The sequence below is a fragment of the Mirounga angustirostris genome, unplaced genomic scaffold (genome assembly GCF_029215605.1).
Source record: "Mirounga angustirostris isolate CCGP_5_RB_7025 unplaced genomic scaffold, mMirAng1.0.hap1 SCAF_4, whole genome shotgun sequence".
Classification (NCBI taxonomy): Eukaryota; Metazoa; Chordata; class Mammalia; order Carnivora; family Phocidae; genus Mirounga; species Mirounga angustirostris.
In genome coordinates, this window is record NW_026991712.1 from 50,375,678 (window position 1) to 50,394,994 (window position 19,317).

Genomic DNA, 19,317 nt, shown 5'->3' on the forward strand with positions numbered 1-19,317 from the left:
TTTCCTTTTTAATTTCTCCCAACCCCACTTCATATCTCTCCCTTTTTATGCCTTAACATAAATTTCTTGTTGTTGTTTAATTCATTGCTACCCATTAGAATACACATTTCCTAACTTAAAGATGCACAGTATTTATGAAACACTGCGTTAGAAAGATTTGAACATTATTAATTTATATTATCAATTTATAAATGATATTTTATAATACATTAAGTATCAAGATAAATATACTCAGATATATAAGGCATATTTTCCTTCAGTTTATTATCAGTTTAATAGTAGATTGGCATACTGTGTTTTGATCTTACTGTCTTAAATTTATTAACACAGCTTTTGACAGTATATAGCCTCCTCAATATCAATTTCCACTTTGAAAGTATGTTTTAATATTTTCATTGTATCAGTGAGAAACCTCAGGCTGAGAGGAATTCTGTAACTATTTCAGTGTGATGACATTAAATCCGTGTAAAGCAAGACAACCAATCAGCCTTCCATAATTCTCACCATAGAATTAATGTCGCTAGAGCTAGATATTTTGCTGAGATATTTATCTTCCAAACTATTTATAGTAAAGCCTTTTAAGAAGTCTTAACCATTTTTGTTAAATACACACACACAGTTAAGGATATGAATGCTGTTAAAGATATATATATTTTATTTAAAAATACATATTTATACTATGACTCATAAATATTCAGGAAACCCCCTGATATTAAGTGTATATATACATACATATATATGTGTGTGTGTGTATATCTATCTATCTATCTATCTATCTATCTATCTATCTATCTATATATGATGGCTATATATATGTGATGGATATATATATATATATATGATGGTTAATTTTATGTGTTAATTTGATGGGGCTAAAAGATGCCCAGAAAGCTGGTTGTGTCTGTGAGGGTGTTTCCAGAATTGATTTGAATTGATAGACCGAATAAAGAAGATTTCCCTCACCAACGGTGTGCATCATCTAATATGTTGAAGGCCTGAATAGAACAAGAAGGTACAGGAAGGGCAAATTTTCTCTCTGCTCCAGCTGAGACATTCATCTTCTCCTGTCTCCAGACATCGGTACTCTTGGTTCTTCTTTGGAATTCACTCAAACCAGGGCTTACACGAGTGGTCCCCTAGTTCCCAGGTCTTCAGACTTAGACTGGGATTTTTACCATTGGCTTCCTTTGTTCTCAGGCCTTTAGGTTTGGACTGGAACTGCACCACTGGCTTTATTGGCCCTCCAGATTGCAGACAGCAGACTGTGGGGATCTCAGCACCCACAACCATGTGACCCATTCCCTGTTGATAAATATTCCTATATATCAATGTCTATTCTATTGGTTCTCTGGAGAACTCTAATACTATATACATATGTAGATATGAATTTATTGACTAAACAATAACATTATCTTAAAGATGGGATTTGCTATACAATGATAGAGTCTGGGAAATTTTCCAGAAAGTCCATTTGTCTAATTGTTAAGCTTTATTAGTTCAAAGAAATAATATTTAAGAAAACTTACCTTTTCTTAAACATTTTAATAAATACCTTCAAAATTATATACATAATTCTAATTCTAGCATTCATAGCTTTGTGTTTAATAAACACACACACACATATTCACACATTGATCTCATGTAATGCCTACATTTATTAAAGTTTATATTTCTGATTTTTCTCTGTAATCTTTCTTCCCTTTTAAATTGCTACCCAATAAGTACTTGTTGAATGAGTCCTTGAAGGTAAGCATATATGTCAGACCACAAATGAGTGGCTAACCTTCAGCTAAATACTGAAAAACAAAATACCCTTAAAGTAGAGATGTATTTTTAAAGGAGAATTCCCTTCAATCCATTCTCATAATATTGAAAAAGAAGCTAAAAATAACGAGTCTTTTAATTACATCAATTAATTCTTCCTGGATAATTTCCAGAAACCAAATTAAAGGGGAAAAAAAAAGTAGATCACCAAAAATAAAAATGAAATATCCTCTTAAATTTCTAAGGGCTTCTTGAAATTTCAATATCTCTGCATTCTTATCGTTCCTCAAGAAACAAGATCTTTTAATGTCCACCAGAGTTACTTGATGTTAAGATCTTATTTTTTTTAAAGATTTTATTCATTTCTTTGTCAGAGAAAGACATGGGTAGAGAGGGGACACAAGCAGGGGGAGTGGGAGAGGGAGAAGCAGGCTTCCTGCTGAGCAGGGAGCCTGATGTGGGGCTTGATCCCAGGACCCTGGGATCGTGACCTGAGCCAAAGGCAGACGCTTAATGACTGAGCCACCCAGGTGCCCCTTGATGTCAAGATCTTAAGGTCCATCTCACTTTTCTGCAAAAAATTACTCTCAATCTATTGTAGTCTGGAAGGAAAGAAAAACCTTATCCTGTCTAATTGCAATACTAGTCTTCTACTAGAAGTTCCTGTTTGAGGAAAGGATCAGGTAACTACACTAATTCTACACCTCCTCTTTTCATCTTAACAAATATTTCTGTATAAAGAATATTTTTAAGCTTTTGATCAGGTAGTCATTTAATCATTTATTTACTCTTTTGGTAAAGGAAATGGCACAGTTTTGTAACATAGTAAAATGCCAGACATCATACTTTGTTCTATAGATAGAAAAGTAATAAAACCTGGTTGTGATCTTCCAGAGCTCATGTCTTAGTGCTATAAAATAGAGTAAGCAATATATGAACATTTCTATAAGTATACAACTTGCTTAAATTCGGGGAATTAGTTCATGTCATTAAAAAAATAATAAAACTTAGCTTTATTGGCCTAAGGAGAATTAAATAACCTTATCCATGATAACTACTTTTCTTTAAATTATAACAAGTCTAGGAACTCAAAAAAATTTCTCAGACCTTGAATGCCTCAGAATTCTATAGTCTTGGTGTCTATTTCCTGCATTCTTAGCTAGGGATTGTCTGCAACTAGAATGTGATATATTAAATGTCATTTGTCTCAGCTGTGGACTCTAGTCACTGATTCTAGAAAACAGAAAAATATCTCACTGAGCATCTCACTTCATCCAACAAAATAGAGGCAGCATAAATATAAATCTTATATCATCTATTGCTGCACAACTAGAACACGCTATAGCCCTACAAAGCAGATTCTGTCCTCTGCCTATCGAGTGTGAAGGTCACATATAACATCTCTTTTTATGAGGATATGTGCATATTTTTGAACTTATAATTTTGATAACAGAAAAGAGTAGAAGATTTTGTGATTCTAGCAAACATTTCTGGTAAATCACCATGTGTAATTAGCAAGTGAGTTCAAGATGAATTTCTAGTCTATTTCCAGAATTCTGTGAGGTTTCATAGTTCTTTTTTTTTTTTTTTGGTTTCATAGTTCTTAATTGAGGTGGAAGAGGGGATGTGGAAAACAATATCCATTTTCATTGTGTTCCTTTTCCCCTCTATTTTTATGGATATCTGGTATATTAGTCATTGTTCTCCAGAGGAAAAATATATATATGGGTACAGAAAGTCAGAGAGAGAGAAATTTTAAAGAACTGGTTCACACAGTTTTGGAGCCTGACTGGAGAACCAGGGAGGAGCTGATGCTGCATCACAAGCGTGAAGGAAGTCTGGAAAAGATCTCCCTCTTTCTAGAGAGACATCGGTCTTTTTTCTCCTAAGGCCTTCGGTTGATGGGATGAGGCTTATCCACATTATGGTAGGTAATCTATCCACATTATGGAGGGCAGTTGTTTTACTCCAAGTTGACTGACTTAAATGTTAATCTCATCTAAAAAATTCCTTAACAGCAACATCTAGACTAAGGGTACCATGGCTTAGCCAAGCTGACAAAATTAAAATTAACCATCACATCTGACATTTCATTATTTTCTAGTGGGACTATCTTTTCTACAACTTCACTTCTTGAGTAATAATATTCTCTCTGCAGGCCCCTTTTCCAAAGGAATCAGGGGTTGAAACTACACAGTTTTCCTGACTATGTTATTGCTGTTGATCAGTTCATATCCACTTACATATGCTACACTTTATGCAGTAGAAGATTGACCTTCTTTTCTCCTTGGTTAACAAGGTATGTGATGAGAATTAGTAAAAGAAGAAATCAGAAGATTGATGAAGAACAGAAATTGATGTTAACCAATGAGTTAAAAAAACATATTTAGATTGTATACAGAAGGTGAAGATGGTACCTCCCTTTTGACCATCAGGAGGATAGTGTTGAGAACTTTTGACAACAGGTAAACTGGACAGTATGCAACTTTTAACAAGGGGAGGGGGAGGATTCCCAGTGTAATTACAGTTAGTCTGCTGACCTGGAAAGATTTCTGGGGGTTTGATGAATTGTGGGTATATATTATAATTCAATATATATATAAATATATAATGTACATGGAAGAAGGATCTCAAGTCTATTTTATTTAATATACACTGTTTTACTTTGTACCTGTTAATTTTACTTTGATTCATAATATGATGATTTTACCTATGGCAGTCAATTTAAAAGGTGATTTATTACTATCAACAACTATGATTTTACCCATGAGTAGCCCTGTTTTATTTATTTTTTATAACTTTTAAAGTTTAAATTCAATTAGCTAACATATAGTACCTCATTAGTTTCAGATGTTGTGTTCAATAATTCATTAGTTGCAGATAATACCCAGTGCTCATCACATCATCTGCCCTCCCTAATAGCCATCATCCAGTTGCCCCATCCCTCCACTCACCTCTCCTCCAGCAACCCTCAGTTTGTTTTCCAGAGTCAAGAGTCTTTCATGGATTGTCTCCCTCTCTGATTTCTCCCTTCCCCTATGATCCTCTGCACTATTTCTTATATTCCACAAATGAGTAAAAACCGTATGATAATTTCTCTAATTGACTTCTTTAACTTAGCATAATACCCTCCAGTTCCATCCACACTGAAGTAAGTGGTAGGTATTCATCCTTTCTGATGGCTGAGTAATATTCCATTTTATATAAAACCACATATTCTTTATCTGAAGAACTATGATTTATTTTTATTTATTTTTTAAAGATTTTATTTATCCGAGAGAGATCATGAGCGGGGGGGGAGGGGTAAAGGGAGAAGCAGACTCTCCACTGAGTGGGGAACCCAATGCAGGACTTGATCCCAGGACCCCGGGATCATGAACCAAGCCAAAGGCAGAGCTTAACCTATTGAGCCACACAGGCACCCGAACTATGATTTATTTTTAAAGATTTATTTATTTATTTATTTATTTATTTATTTATTTATTTAGAGAGTGTGCATGTGCATGGGGTGTGGAAGGGCAGAGGGAAAAGGAAAGAGAACTTCAAGCAGACTCGACGCTCAGCATGGAGCCCTACATGGGGCTCAGTCTCAGGACCCTGAGATCATGCCCTGAACTGAAGTCAAGAGTCAGAGGCTCAGCTGACTGAGCCACTCAGGTGCCCCAAGAAGTATGATTTTTTTTTTTAAAGATTTTATTTATTTATTTGAGAGAGAGAGAATGAGAGAGAGCACATGAGAGGGGTTAGGGTCAGAGGGAGAAGCAGACTCCCTGCCGAGCAGGGAGCCCAATGCGGGACTCGATCCAGGGATTCCAGGATCATGACCTGAGCCGAAGGCAGTCGCTTAGCAAACTGAGCCACCCAGGCGCCCAGAAGTATGATTTTTTAACCAGAGATCCTATTGGTAAAATTTCAAGTATACACATCCACCCTTTAACTTCTACTTCCACATTGATTAAAGAAATCCTCTGATTTTTAAAATTTTAGGTATAAGAACAAATGTTTTGTGACATGACTTACTAATTGCAAATAGCTAAATTGTCTTATGTTACCTTTACACACTACTCAAATCCACATACAGGTAGGTGATTTTTAGTTCAAAGGTTTTGAGTAAGACAGTGTGTTCAACTTTAATAAAGAAATTGCCTAGAAGAAGCTTCATAACTTATTTTTCTGAAAAGTAATCTAGACAAACAAAATCCTAACATAGTAAAATTAAATACAGGATCTACAGGTTTTACACAGTGAGGTGAGGGAAGCACAATTATGCATATGCTCTGCTTGAAGCCTGTAATACACAGCCTTCAAATTATTGAAGCTTATGTTTAAGGTCATTATTTTCTGTCCAAAAGTCTGCACATAATCATTATTCTGTATTATACTTAAATTGGTTAAACCGATTTCTTAGAGTGAAACAATTTGGGAGACATTTCGAGATCCTGAAATATAACTCCGTCAATGAAATTTTATAGTGGAAATAGAATCCGAGTTCTACTTTTTAAAGGATAGCTGTAGATTATTCTTATTTGAATTCCATCTGAAAACTGCTTTTTATTAAAACAATGAAATTATGTTTGACCTGTTATTTTTAGTAAAAACTTCATAGAAGAATAAATTATATTGTTTTTGCATCTGCATTACACTTTTCAACTGATCATCAAAAACTTCAATTTATTTGAACAAAATATTTTGAACATCAATGACATGTAGTCCCTACAAGCTAGACACAGTGAGAGGTATGAGGGAGCGTATCCTGGCTTCCACTTCAGGTAATGGCTGCATAGCCGGTGTATTAGTTTTCTGTTGGTGCTGTAACAGGTTATCATAAGCTCAGTAGCTTAAAACAGCACAAATTATTATCTTACAGTTCTGAAGTTCAGAAATCTAAAGTGGGTCTGCAGGGCTGTGTTCTTTCTAGAGAGGTAAGGGAGAGAATTCATTTCCTTGTTTTTTTCCAGCTTCTAAATCTGCCCACATTCCTTGGCCAACGGCCATATCTCTCTGACCTCTCTTTCTGTTGCCATATCAACTTCTCTGATTGTCTGCACTAAATATTCCCAAATATCTTACAGATTCTAAGCCAGTTATATTACATTTGATTCAGTTGAACTCTAGCAGCTAACATGGTTACTGTTAATTCACTTGACTTTTGCCAATGTTAATAAGAGGTTATGATACTGCTGGTGTGAGGTCATTTTATACTAGACTGGACATGTAATATGTCATATGCCAAATAATCAGTAATTTTCTTCTTTATTAAAAAGAACTTACAGGAGGATTAACTGCAAAACATTTCACCTGAATTTATTTTTTGTTACCTTCTCTTTCTGTCTGTTAAAAATTGGTGGTTAAAGAGAACATATTTGTGCAAAGTGAGTTGCTCTCCTAGAGTACTGAGTGCTTTTAAAAAATATTCTGCAAAGATAAATTATCAGTAAGTGTTTCTGCAATGGTCTCTAGAAATGAGAGGACTTGTAAACATTTAAAGCACATCAAAGAAAAATTAGTATGCTGCTTCCAGGTCGTCAGAGAACTTTTATGAAACAATTACAATTTCAAATAAAATGTTGCATGAAATATTTACGATGTTGGGAGGATGGTTCAGCCTGGTAATGGGTATTGAGGAGGGCACATTCTGCGTGGAGCACTGGGTGTTATGCACAAACAATGAATCATGGATCATTACATCAAAAACTAATGGTGTAATGTATGGGGATTAACAAGAATAAAAAAAAAAGGGAAAAAAAGAAATATTTACGATGTTTATGGTGATCCTAAAATATTTTAAAACTCTGAAATAAAATCTATTCCCAGAAAACAGCATAACTCTTAGAAATTTTGGTCAACGCACTAAAATAATAAATGTAATTATGTACTGACTCTTTTTAATCCTAATTAAGTTAGTGAACAAAATTATATTCTATTCCAGTTTGGCTTCATGTAATTTTATCCCATGTCTTTTTATACAGATTCTTTTCTTACTTTAATCTATGTGGAAGCTCTATAGCTATATTTACATATGACATTTTCCAAATGAAATTATGGCAGAGTTAAACCAATATAACACTATAATGTAATCTGTTTTATCTTTTAACATTTTACATCTCACTGTTGACTGCATTTCCATGCAACTCTAGCAACGGTAACAAAATAATTCTTAATGTTTTTTATCCCCTCCTCCACCTCACCATCGAGGTAAAATGAATTCAAAACATGCTGTGAAGTCTGAATTGTGCCTCAGAGCTGTGCTTGAATGAGGTGCTCCTGAATAAACTCCATCAAGCTTGACTCTCCTGTCTTGTACATTATCTCAGTAAGAAGCTACTTGGGGTCATATTCTGTATTAAGTAGTTTTAATTTGTTAAGACGCTGAATTATGCTATGAAAACAAATTTATTTATTTATTTATTTATTTATTTATTTATTAAATATTTTATTTATTTATTTGACAGAGAGAGACACAGCGAGAGAGGGAACACAAGCAGGGGGAGTGGGAGAGGGAGAAGCAGGCTCCCCGCAGAGCAGGGAGCCCGATGCAGGGCTCGATCCCAGGACTCTGGGATCATGACCTGAGCCAAAGGCAGACGCTTAACGACTGAGCCACCCAGGCGCCCCACAAATTTATTTATTTATTTATTTATTAAGATTTTATTTATTTATTTGAGAGAGAGAGAGAATGAGACAGAGAGCATGAGGGGGGGAGAGTCAGAGGGAGAAGCAGACTCCCTGCCGAGCAGGGAGCCTGATGCGGGACTCCATCCCGGGACTCCAGGATCATGACCTGAGCCGAAGGCAGTCGCTTAACCGACTGAGCCACCCAGGCGCCCCACAAATTTATTTTTTATGGCTAATGTGAAGAAAGAAAATGGAATCACCCACAACTTACACTAACCAACTCAACAGTAAAGACATTTTGATGGGAATGAACAGAGTATGGTTAAATACAATAAGTTTTGTTTAAAACTGGGTAGGCACCTGGATGGCTCAGTGGATTAAGCGTCCAATTTTTGATTTTGGCTCAGGTCATGATCTCAGGGTTGTGAGATCCAGCCCCATGTCAGGCTCTGTGCTGGGTGTGAAGCTTGCTTAAGATTCTCTATCTCCCTCTGCCTCCCCACCAGTTCTTGCACATTCTCTCTGTCACTGTCTCTCTGTCTCTCTCAAGAAAATATTTACTTTCAAAGACAGTAATTTGAAGATGTTGAGGTAAAATAAACTCCAAAATAATGATTAGAGTGACTTTGAATAACTATTTCAATTCTCTGAACCCCCCAAAAATATTTTATTTTTTAAAAAATCAGGTTAAAATGAAGTAATAGAAGTAATAGAGCACCATTAAAATATTACGTTAGATAGCACCTGAAAATTAATTTAACTTATCAATAATGATATGACATCTGTTTGAGAAATCAAGTCCAAATCTCATAATAAACATGTTACCTATATCCAAGCAAATAATAATGCTATTTTTAGTCACTATAATTTGTTGATGAACTAGAGCTCTTGATGGTATGTTATTTTGTCATAGCCACTGCTGTTCTGTTTCATCAAATTTTTCATTCTTAGATCCCACAGCTTATTTTAAATTTCAAAGTCCTAAGGAAAGGTCACCAAATGACTTACACTGATAAGCTATCCAACTGCGATCCAATTATCCATGTTCCTGATCTAGTTCATGTTTTGCATGATGATTACCAGGGGCCACCAGTGTTGGTAAGAGGGAATGGTGCTAGAACTTGAGAAGGATTTTTATGTAGTGGTTGAGCGCTGGGGCTGTGAAGTCAAATAACCTGATTGATTTCCCAACTTCACTGTTTCCAAGCTACAGGAGTCTGGCCCAGTCATTTAGCCTTTCTCTGTCCTAATTTATGAAAAGGGATGATAACAGCCCAAGCTTCATGGATATGTTGCAGAGATTAACTAAATTAATCATGGCAGATGCTGTGTGAAATGTCTGGCATATAGTGAAGACTCCATAAGTGGTGGCTGATAGTGTCACCACCGTAGACCAGGAAAAATTATTTAGATATTAATTTCTTTGTTCTTTCTCACTCTATTTTTCTTACACTGAGTTAATCACATTAGTCGTGTGCTTGTACTCGCTTTGTATTACAGGAATAAATGCAGAAATTATTTTCACACAACTTGCATTTTTGCCATGGGCTTGAAGGATTTAATAGACTTGAAGAGACAGTATTTTTAAAGACAGACTGGAGAAAAAACATTCCCTGAGATCAGGAAGCATTTTTTTTTTTTAAGATTTTATTTATTTATTCATGAGAGACAGAGAGTGAGAGAGGGGCAGAGGGAGAAGCAGGCTCCCAAGGAGCAGGGAGCCCGATGCGGGACTCGATCCCAGGACACTGGGATCATGACCTGAGCTGAAGGCAGTCGCTTAACCAACTGAGCCACCCAGGTGCCCGAGATCAGGAAGCATTAAAGAAAGGGAAGATTATATTTCTGCTGCACAGGTGCAGACATTTTCTTGGATATATTCCTAGGAGTGAAATAGTGGGGCATAGAATACAATGGGATTCACCTTTTAATGAAAATTCCATTTTATTTTCCAAAATTGTTCTGTGGATTCAAACTCACATAAGCCACTTATAAAAGTTCCCATTCACTTGCATTCTCTTCACCTTTTGGTATTGTCAAACTTATATTTTTCCAATCTGCTGGTTGTGAAATGGCCTCATTAAGGCCATGATTTGTGTTTCCCTCATTACAGGTTTTCTCATATGTTTATTGGCCATATGTGTTGCTTATGCTGTGGAATGTGTTTTATGGAATGATATTCTAAACATTTAGCAATTTGTATAGGAAAAGCAACAATCAATGTAAACAGATAACCAGGATAATCACGGATGAAGCTGGATATAAGGGAGAGTAAGCCTATATTTTTGGGTACTAGCTGAACATTAACCCAAGTTTTTCATGTTTTTTTCCCTATTACCTATAGTGTTATATGTATTTTCCAGTGCAGATTTATAGTTCATATTCTTTACACATCAATTTTTATCAGATGTGCATGACAGGTATTTTCTACCAGGTGTAGCTTATTTTTTCCCCACAAGATTTTAATATCAATATAGTTAAATTTAGCAATCTTTTATTAAGACCCATGGTTTGTTGTTGTTTTTATACCTTGTTTGACAGATCCTCTACCAAGGTCTGAAAAACGTTCTTGCTTATTTTCTGCTAAATATTTAAAACTTTTCCATTAGATTATTAAATATTTAAATGATGTGGGTTTGAATTCTTTGCATATGTGAGACAGAGATTTATTGCTTTCTTTTTCTTTATGGATAATGAGTTTTTCTATTTGTTTAGTTAGTCCATCGTTTCCTCAGACAACCCCCATAACACTGTATACATATACTAAAGTTTCATATATATTTTTTATTCACTCCTTATTTTATTGGTTTGTCTACTCATGTGCAAATATCACTGTCTTAAGTACTTTAGTTGTAGATTAAATCTTGATATATGATAGGGCAAGTCTTCTGTAAGAATGGTCTTTTATTTTTATTTTTATTTTTTTAAATTTTTATTTATTTGACAAAGAGAGAGACAGCGAGAGAGGGAACACAAGTAGGGGGAGAGGGAGAGGGAGAAACAGGCTTCCCGCGGAGCAGGGAGCCCGATGCGGGGCTCGATCCCAGGACCCTGGGATCATGACCTGAGCCGAAGGCAGACGCTTAATGACTGAGCCACCCAGGCGCCCCAAGAATGGTCTTTTATACTTAGAATTTTTGCTTTTTAATAATAACTTTAAAATAAACTTCCAATTCTGTATAAAATCCTATTACTACTGTAGTTGGAATTGTCTTATATCTATAGATTATTTAAGGGAGGGTTGACCTCTTTATCCAATCAAATCTCCCTGTACATAGAGTGTATGTCTTACTTTGCTTAGGTCCTCATTAATATATTTCAGTAAAATTTCATAATTTTCTGCATATGGGTATTCCAAATATTTATTAGATTCAAAAAGCCTTAAAAATGTAAAAAGATATGCTTTTTATGCTGACTTAGATTTGTGGAGTAATTTCAGTTACAAATATAGTACAATGAGAAGCTGGGATATCTTAATAGGTTCTCTCTTCATATTTTTTCATACACTCTCTGAGTATTGTTCATGTTTTTCCAGTTTGGAATCTCCATTCAGAGTTTTATCTACATTAATTATAACTCTTCCCAAACTTCTGTTGCATTTGCATTTTTTAATTTTTTAAAGATTTTTATTTTTTCATGTAATCTCTACCCAAAATGTGGGGTCGAACTCAGAACCCAAGATCAAGAGGCACATCCTTTACCAACTGAGTCAACTGGGCTCCCCACGTATTTTTAATTTTTAAGTTGAGAGTTACATGTCTCTCTAATTTCTTCAGTACTTTAAGTAATGTTTTTTCAACCGTGTGGTTGTAGAAATTAGTAACTGTTTAATAAATCCTCCTATTCAAAGATTTTTTTCATGCAGTATTTTATCCATGTAACTATTACAGGCCTAGTAAAACTTATAAAACACTTTACTTAAATTGTTTTAAAATAACTATCCTGTACTTAAAAAAAGCACTTATTCATTTAAATAAAAAGGCAAAATAGGAAAAAAAACCTTAAACTCCCAATATCTAAGGATTCGCCATCATAATTTAAAATAATATTTAAATTGTTTATCTGTATATAGTATTTTATGTGAAGATTGGTATCATATTTATATGCTCCTTTGAGATATAATTTAAAAATATATTCATTAGTCATTGATTAGATGGCCAATTATCTTCATATGAGTGTATCACAATTTATGCAACACATTGTCTATTGCCGGCTAGTCACATTATTCTAATATTATTATTTAATGATGTCTTTGATATCGATACGATATTATTGAATGTTTCTGTTTAGTTCCTCAATTTAAATTCTTAGTGGATTTACTGAGTCAAAATATGTCAATAATTTTGGATCATTTGCTCTAATTGCTAAACAATTAGTAAAAGTGTGGTATAAACTTTCTGCTACTGAAGCACAACATTTGAAGCAGGCTATCATTATTTCCAACAAAACATATTCTTAAATTTATCCATAAACTTCAGTTTCTCATATTTCTGACTCTGCCAGTTGAATCCATGTTTGTTGGCATTTGTCTTTATCAATCTGTTTTAATTATAATAGTTAAAAAGTGAATTCTAGAACTGAATTCTTAACATTTATACATCATTTTTGTTTATTTTTATTTTTATTGTTATTTTGATCTTTTACTTTTCCAGATATTTTTTCCTATCTAAGAATATACTATTTTTTTAGGAATATACTATATTTGTAAGATAGTTAAATCTTTAAAGTATCTTTCAATAATATTTATTCTTTACATTATTTCTGGATATTTCTTCAGAATTTTATTTTTAGGTCCTTTTAATTTTTATTGCTTTTATTCAAGTGCTAATGTTATTACATCAGCAAACAAATGGTTTTACATCTATATATTTAAATCGCTTTTTACTGAACTGACATTTTGTTTGAGCGGATCATTTTGAGTTTTCAGTATAGTCTAGTATCCACAAAAAATGATGATACTTTCATTTCCGTAGCTTATGCATCTTTGTGTCTTTTACAATTCTATTTATTAATATTTTCAGTATAATATTTTATAATATTTTTAGTGGGGTCAGCCTTGTTCTATATTTAACTTTAACATGACTACTTTTTTTTTTTTTTAACATGACTACTTCTGGTGTTGCATTTTTTTAAAGCTTCACAGTAGTTGTAACTTTAAGCTGGTATTCATTATCATTTTATCAAGTATCCTCCAATTCTCAGTATTTAAGATGTTTGATCAGAAATAACTATTGACTTTTATAAAATAGCTTTTCAGAGACGACAGTAGTTCCTAATATCAGTTCTCTAACACAGTAATAAAAACGTTGATTCTTTGGCACATCGGTTTTCAGAATAAAACTGATATATCTTGGCACTACTCTGTTTATGACTCTGTAAGTGTAGGTCATAGAAATATGAGGTAAAAGGTGTGTGCAAAACATCCAGGACTCTCCCTTCCGGAGAGGAGCATGATGCATATTTTTCCAGTGCTGCCTGTCACCACGTGGAGTCGGGAAATAATCGATCCCCGGTCATGACCAAGGGTCTCATCTTAGGGACTCTGGAAGCACTTGTGGAACAGAGCTACAATTACAGCCCTGAGATGCTGGCGTCTTGACTGTTACATGCAAAAGAAATGGTTGTTTTTGCTCTTTTTGAGGAATATCTTTTACAATCAGCCATAGCCATATCCTACGAAAAGACTCTGGGACTTTCTTGAGGCGCCTGGGTGGTTCAGTCGTCAAGCCTCCATCTCTTAATTTCGGCTTAGGTCATGATCTCAAGGTCCTGGGATCAAGCTGAAGTTGGGTTCCACTCTCATCAGGGAGTCTACTTGAGGATTCCCTCTCTCCCTCTCCCTCTGCCCCTCCACACCTGTGCACCGCGCTCTATCAAAAAAAAAAAAAAAAGTCTATGTGGCTTTCTTAATTTTATCTATTCATTTATGATATAACAGATTTCTTAGATTCCTTCATATTAATGTGTTATTGGATTCTTGAATAAATATTTACAGGTCATGGTCTATATTCCTTTGCAAAATACTGTCTTCATATCTTATTTATCACTTATCAAGATTCTATAAGGTAGGTATTATCTGTAGATTTTGTTAACGTATATATGGAAGGTATGATATATGTTGTCAAATTTTAATAACCAAATGTGGCTAACACCAAGAAATAAGCTACATATTTTCTGCATTTTGAAAATGTATGAATACCCCGGTAATTATGTTTAATAAGTTTTGCAAGAATACAGCTTTTAAAATGTCTAGACACAACACTTTCTGTGGAGGTATTGTCTTGAAAAATTTTGTTTTGAATATATATATATATACACATTTTGAATATACATATATATACACACATTACATTTCATGTATATATATACATATTACAATATTCATATGCTTTTACATGCATACATGTCTATTACATATATAAATATACATATATAGATAGATAGAGATATAGATACACACATTACAACACTCATATTCTTTTTTGAATGAGTTTTGATAACTTAAAATTTTCCTGGGATCAATAATTTATCAAAAAGTCATTTTGGGGCGTCTACATTCAGCTCAGGTCATGATCCAGGAATCCTCCTGATCCTGCTCTCTCTCTCTCTCTCTCGCTCCTCACTCTCTCTCTCAAATAAATTAATAAAATAAAATAAATTTTTAAAAAGTCATTTTGGAGTCAATCATAGGTTTTAATATAATCATATTATAATCATTTTGTAAAATGTTATCATTTGGCAAAAAATACAGTACTACTTAGGGACAAATATATAAGTTTGCTACACAACAAAAAACAAACAGGAGAAAATAAAAGATTTAAAAAGGCTATCACCATTGAATCCAGGGATTATGATGATTCATTTTAAAATTCATTCTACTTTGTATAACCATATCAATATAGATTATGTATAGATACAGATATATATATAATCTAGATACAGGTATAGATATATACAATTATTATTAAAAGAAAAAATTAAGGATCAAAAGGATTGACAACACATGACTCTGATCCCTGTTCTAGTTAACCAGTCATTCTTCCAAGAATTCTGTCCAATAAAGTGCAGTTTGTGATTTTAAACAATCATTAACACTCACTTCCCTAAATTATTAGATGTATGAGTTATATCTGCAACACTGTTGTGCAACAAACTACCTCCAAATTTAGTGGTTTACAGGAAAAAGATTACGGTTCTCTTTTGTGTGTCTGAGGGCAGCCTTTAACTCTATTAGTCTAGGCTGGGATCAGCTGGGCTTAGCTCTGGCTGTGGGTTGGGTTCTGTTCCACAAGCCCCCTCACTTTATTTGAAACAAAGACTACTTGAGACTTAGTTTTTTTATGGTGAAAGATACAAGTGCAAGAGACCTACCTAAGTCATGCAAAAATATTTACTGCCTCTGTTCTTAATATTTCAGCTACCACTTCTTTGACCAAAGCAAGTGACATGCCCAAGCTCAACATCCCTGGGATGGAGAGATATACCCAAACTTCTGTAACAGTAAGTACTGCTGAGCATTATGGCAAAAGAATGGATGTATAATTATATCACATGGAGGAAGTGAAGGTGGTGAACACTAATCCAAGCTGCTGCATTATTTACACTTGCATATTTTCTCTTAAACTTTATTTCATTGCTTTATTTCATTCTTCATTCTCATCTCACATGTCATTTACTTTTTTATTTCATTTTTTATTAACTTTGCAAAGATTTGAATTGGTATCTGTTTAAAATTATTGTATACTATATTATACTATTATTAATTATATCATTAATTATTAGTTATATTATTAATTATATGATTTTCCTGTCATGTAATAAATTTTTGAATTCAGTTTCATTAAATTTCTGTAAATGATTAGAATTACAATCATTTAAAATATTAACTAGAGGGGAGGGGGGTAGGGGATGGGTTAGCCTGGTGATGGGTATTAAAAAGGGCACATATTGAATGGAGCACTGGGTGTTATACGCAAACAGTGAATCATGGAACACTACATCAAAAGCTAATGATGTAATGTATGGTGATTAACATAACATAATAAAATAAAATTTAAAAATATTAACTACATTTTTCAATTCAATACTTATTTTTCATTATCACTAGTAATAAAAATATTGAAATCTTTCTAATTTCCTTTAATTACATCTTTTAAAAACTGCATTCCATATGTTTAGTAACTTCTGTAGGGTCATTTTCTACTGCCTATAATTTAAGTATGGACTTATTCCTGGGAGCAAGATTTATTATTTTAAGGTAAAATTGAGTTTGATTTCCATCTCTGACTTTCTTTTTGTCACCCTTTATGGCTGAAATGTAATGTAGTCAGTTTAGGCAAATCTCCTTCCACTGAGGATCAGTCTCATTTCTTTTTCCTTGGCTTGTTTCTTTCACAGGCTTACATTATGACAAGTCATAGGTTGATGGTATAGCTGGACTGATCATTGTCCTTTCTCCACATTAGATTAATAAGTGTTCACATCCTTATTTTGTCCATAGATTTTCTATTGCTAACAACCCTTCCGGGCACAGGGAAATTCTGTAAAACATCCCAAATTGTTTGGGTAGACATAGCACACAGCCATTTCTAATCTCAGCTGGAAATTCTGCTGTTGTGTCCTGATGTGAGAGTCTATTTTAGGGTGGATCTTGTTTTGATTTTTTGTTTATTAAACAATATGTTATCAATTATTGTACTTTGGTGAAATCTTATAATTAACACAGTCTTTTCTCTGATGAGTTCATGGAAAAATGGTCTTCTTATGAAGATGATATATGGGCTATTAAATATTTTATTGCATTTTGTAATTAAAGTTCTAACAACAAAATAACTTTAATAATCATGGATGCAATTATTTTAATAATAATCACGTTATTGATATTTTACATAATTTTTCTATCAAGTATTGAAAAATATCTTAATATCCTCTTCTGCTGTTTTGTTATGGTTATATTCTCTTAGGCATTTAGTTTTTTCTTTATATGTTCAGATTAATATTTTTAAATGCTCAGAACAACTTTATCTTCATTGCGTATTTTCAAAATGGTCTCTCTTCCTTAGGTTGAAGCCAAGGTAAGGTTTATTAGTGTCTAGCTTCAGGTATTCTAGTGTTAGTTGAAAAATTATACCCCAATGCTTATTTTGTTTATCAGCCTTAGCTATTGGTTGTGATATGGATTTTTGTCATGATCTGTATCTCTACAAGGAATTGAGTGGAACACTAATAGATGATTCAGCAAAATGCTCAGATACCATTTAAACCTCAGACACCAGTATTTGAAAACACTCCCATTACTTGTCCACATCTACACTTACCAGTTAAGTTATGCTTCTTCAGTAAATGAAATCAATTATCCATTTATTTTCATCTTGATACTTGTGTTTAAACCTTGTCCCTACCCATGATAAAACAGTACTCCACAGTTCCATTAATTTGTTTTCCACAGTCTTTGGTGTAAGACACAGTGACATTTGTTTTTAATTATAAATATATTTAGATCAATTTTCCCTTCCTACATTTCTATCTTCATTCTTCCTAATACATTTTCTCCTACCAAGAACTCTGCTTTGTAGTTTAATAGATCTGATTGGTTTCAGAGAAATAATGTTGTCTTTCCTTCAACAAAATATATTTATTAAAGTTTGTCTAACAGACCCTTTTTAAAAGATGATGGCAGTTCATATTCCACATTAAGTATAAATAATTTAATAAAATGTGCTCTGGAATTACATATATGGGACCTATTAGTCCATCTATTCTATTTCATGTTAAGATAATAAAATTTATTTTATAATTATAATACAGTATTTTTCACTTAGGCTACTATAATTATTTACTACAAATACATAGTAAAATTAAAATCCTTACCACAATCTTCCTGATTTTCAGTATAGTGTTTAATGAACTAAGAAAATAGTAAAGGCCTGTTTTGACCTCAGTGCTTTCTCTCAGGGGGATACTCCCTTTGTCAGTTGTTAACAAAGTTTTTGGTGTTAGTCAGGTTGCCTTGTAAATGCTCGGGGATAATTAAAACAAGCCTACACACAAACAAAAAGCAAATGTCAATCTTAAATTGGTGACTTATGTTTCACTGAAAGCAAAATGACTTAAGACTTCTTAAACTTGTCAGAATCTAGATGTTTTTCTAATATGCTAAACATGCATGTTAACCTACAAGAGTAAAGAATTAGTGAAGAGCAAGAAATTATTTTATACCTCACAATGGCATCCACGTGACCTAAAATAATTAAAACAGATTGCACTGCGCTTAATATAAAAGATGCATGTCATAGGAAATCTTTGAATTGGTGAATAAATTTACTTGGTAGTATAAGGAAAAGAAATGACTTAAAGAATTGTCCGGGAATGAGAGTCCTGGTTATATGTCTTCTATGATTTTGCAATAATATACTAGGAACTGGGTGCCTGGGTGGCTCAGTTGGTTAACACCTGCCTTAGGCTCATGTCATGATCCCGGGGTCCTGGGGAGTCTACTTCTCCCTCTTCCTCTGTGCATGCTCTTTCTCTCTCTGTTTCTCTCTCAAATAAATAAATAAAATTAAAAAAAATATATTAGGAATTGGTGTTTTGTTCAAAAAAGAGTAAATAGCAAAAGAACATAATAAAAAACAAAGCAAAATGAAAACAGTAACAAAAATTATTTATGCAATAACTCATGAGAATTTTTCTTTAATGACCTGGGCTTTATCTCTCTCTCTGTCCTCTGTGTGCGCTTAGGCCAAGACTACAATCTAATAAGACTTCTTTTCCCCCACTGGATGAATCATACAAAAATAAAATCCTTAGTCTACTTGCATGGTGTTATCCTGAGATATGTGGTTTAACATCTAGAATGCATAGTCAGAAAAGAGATTATTACGACTCAACTGTCGTTACCACAGACATTAATATATTATATAATACAAAGTATAACCA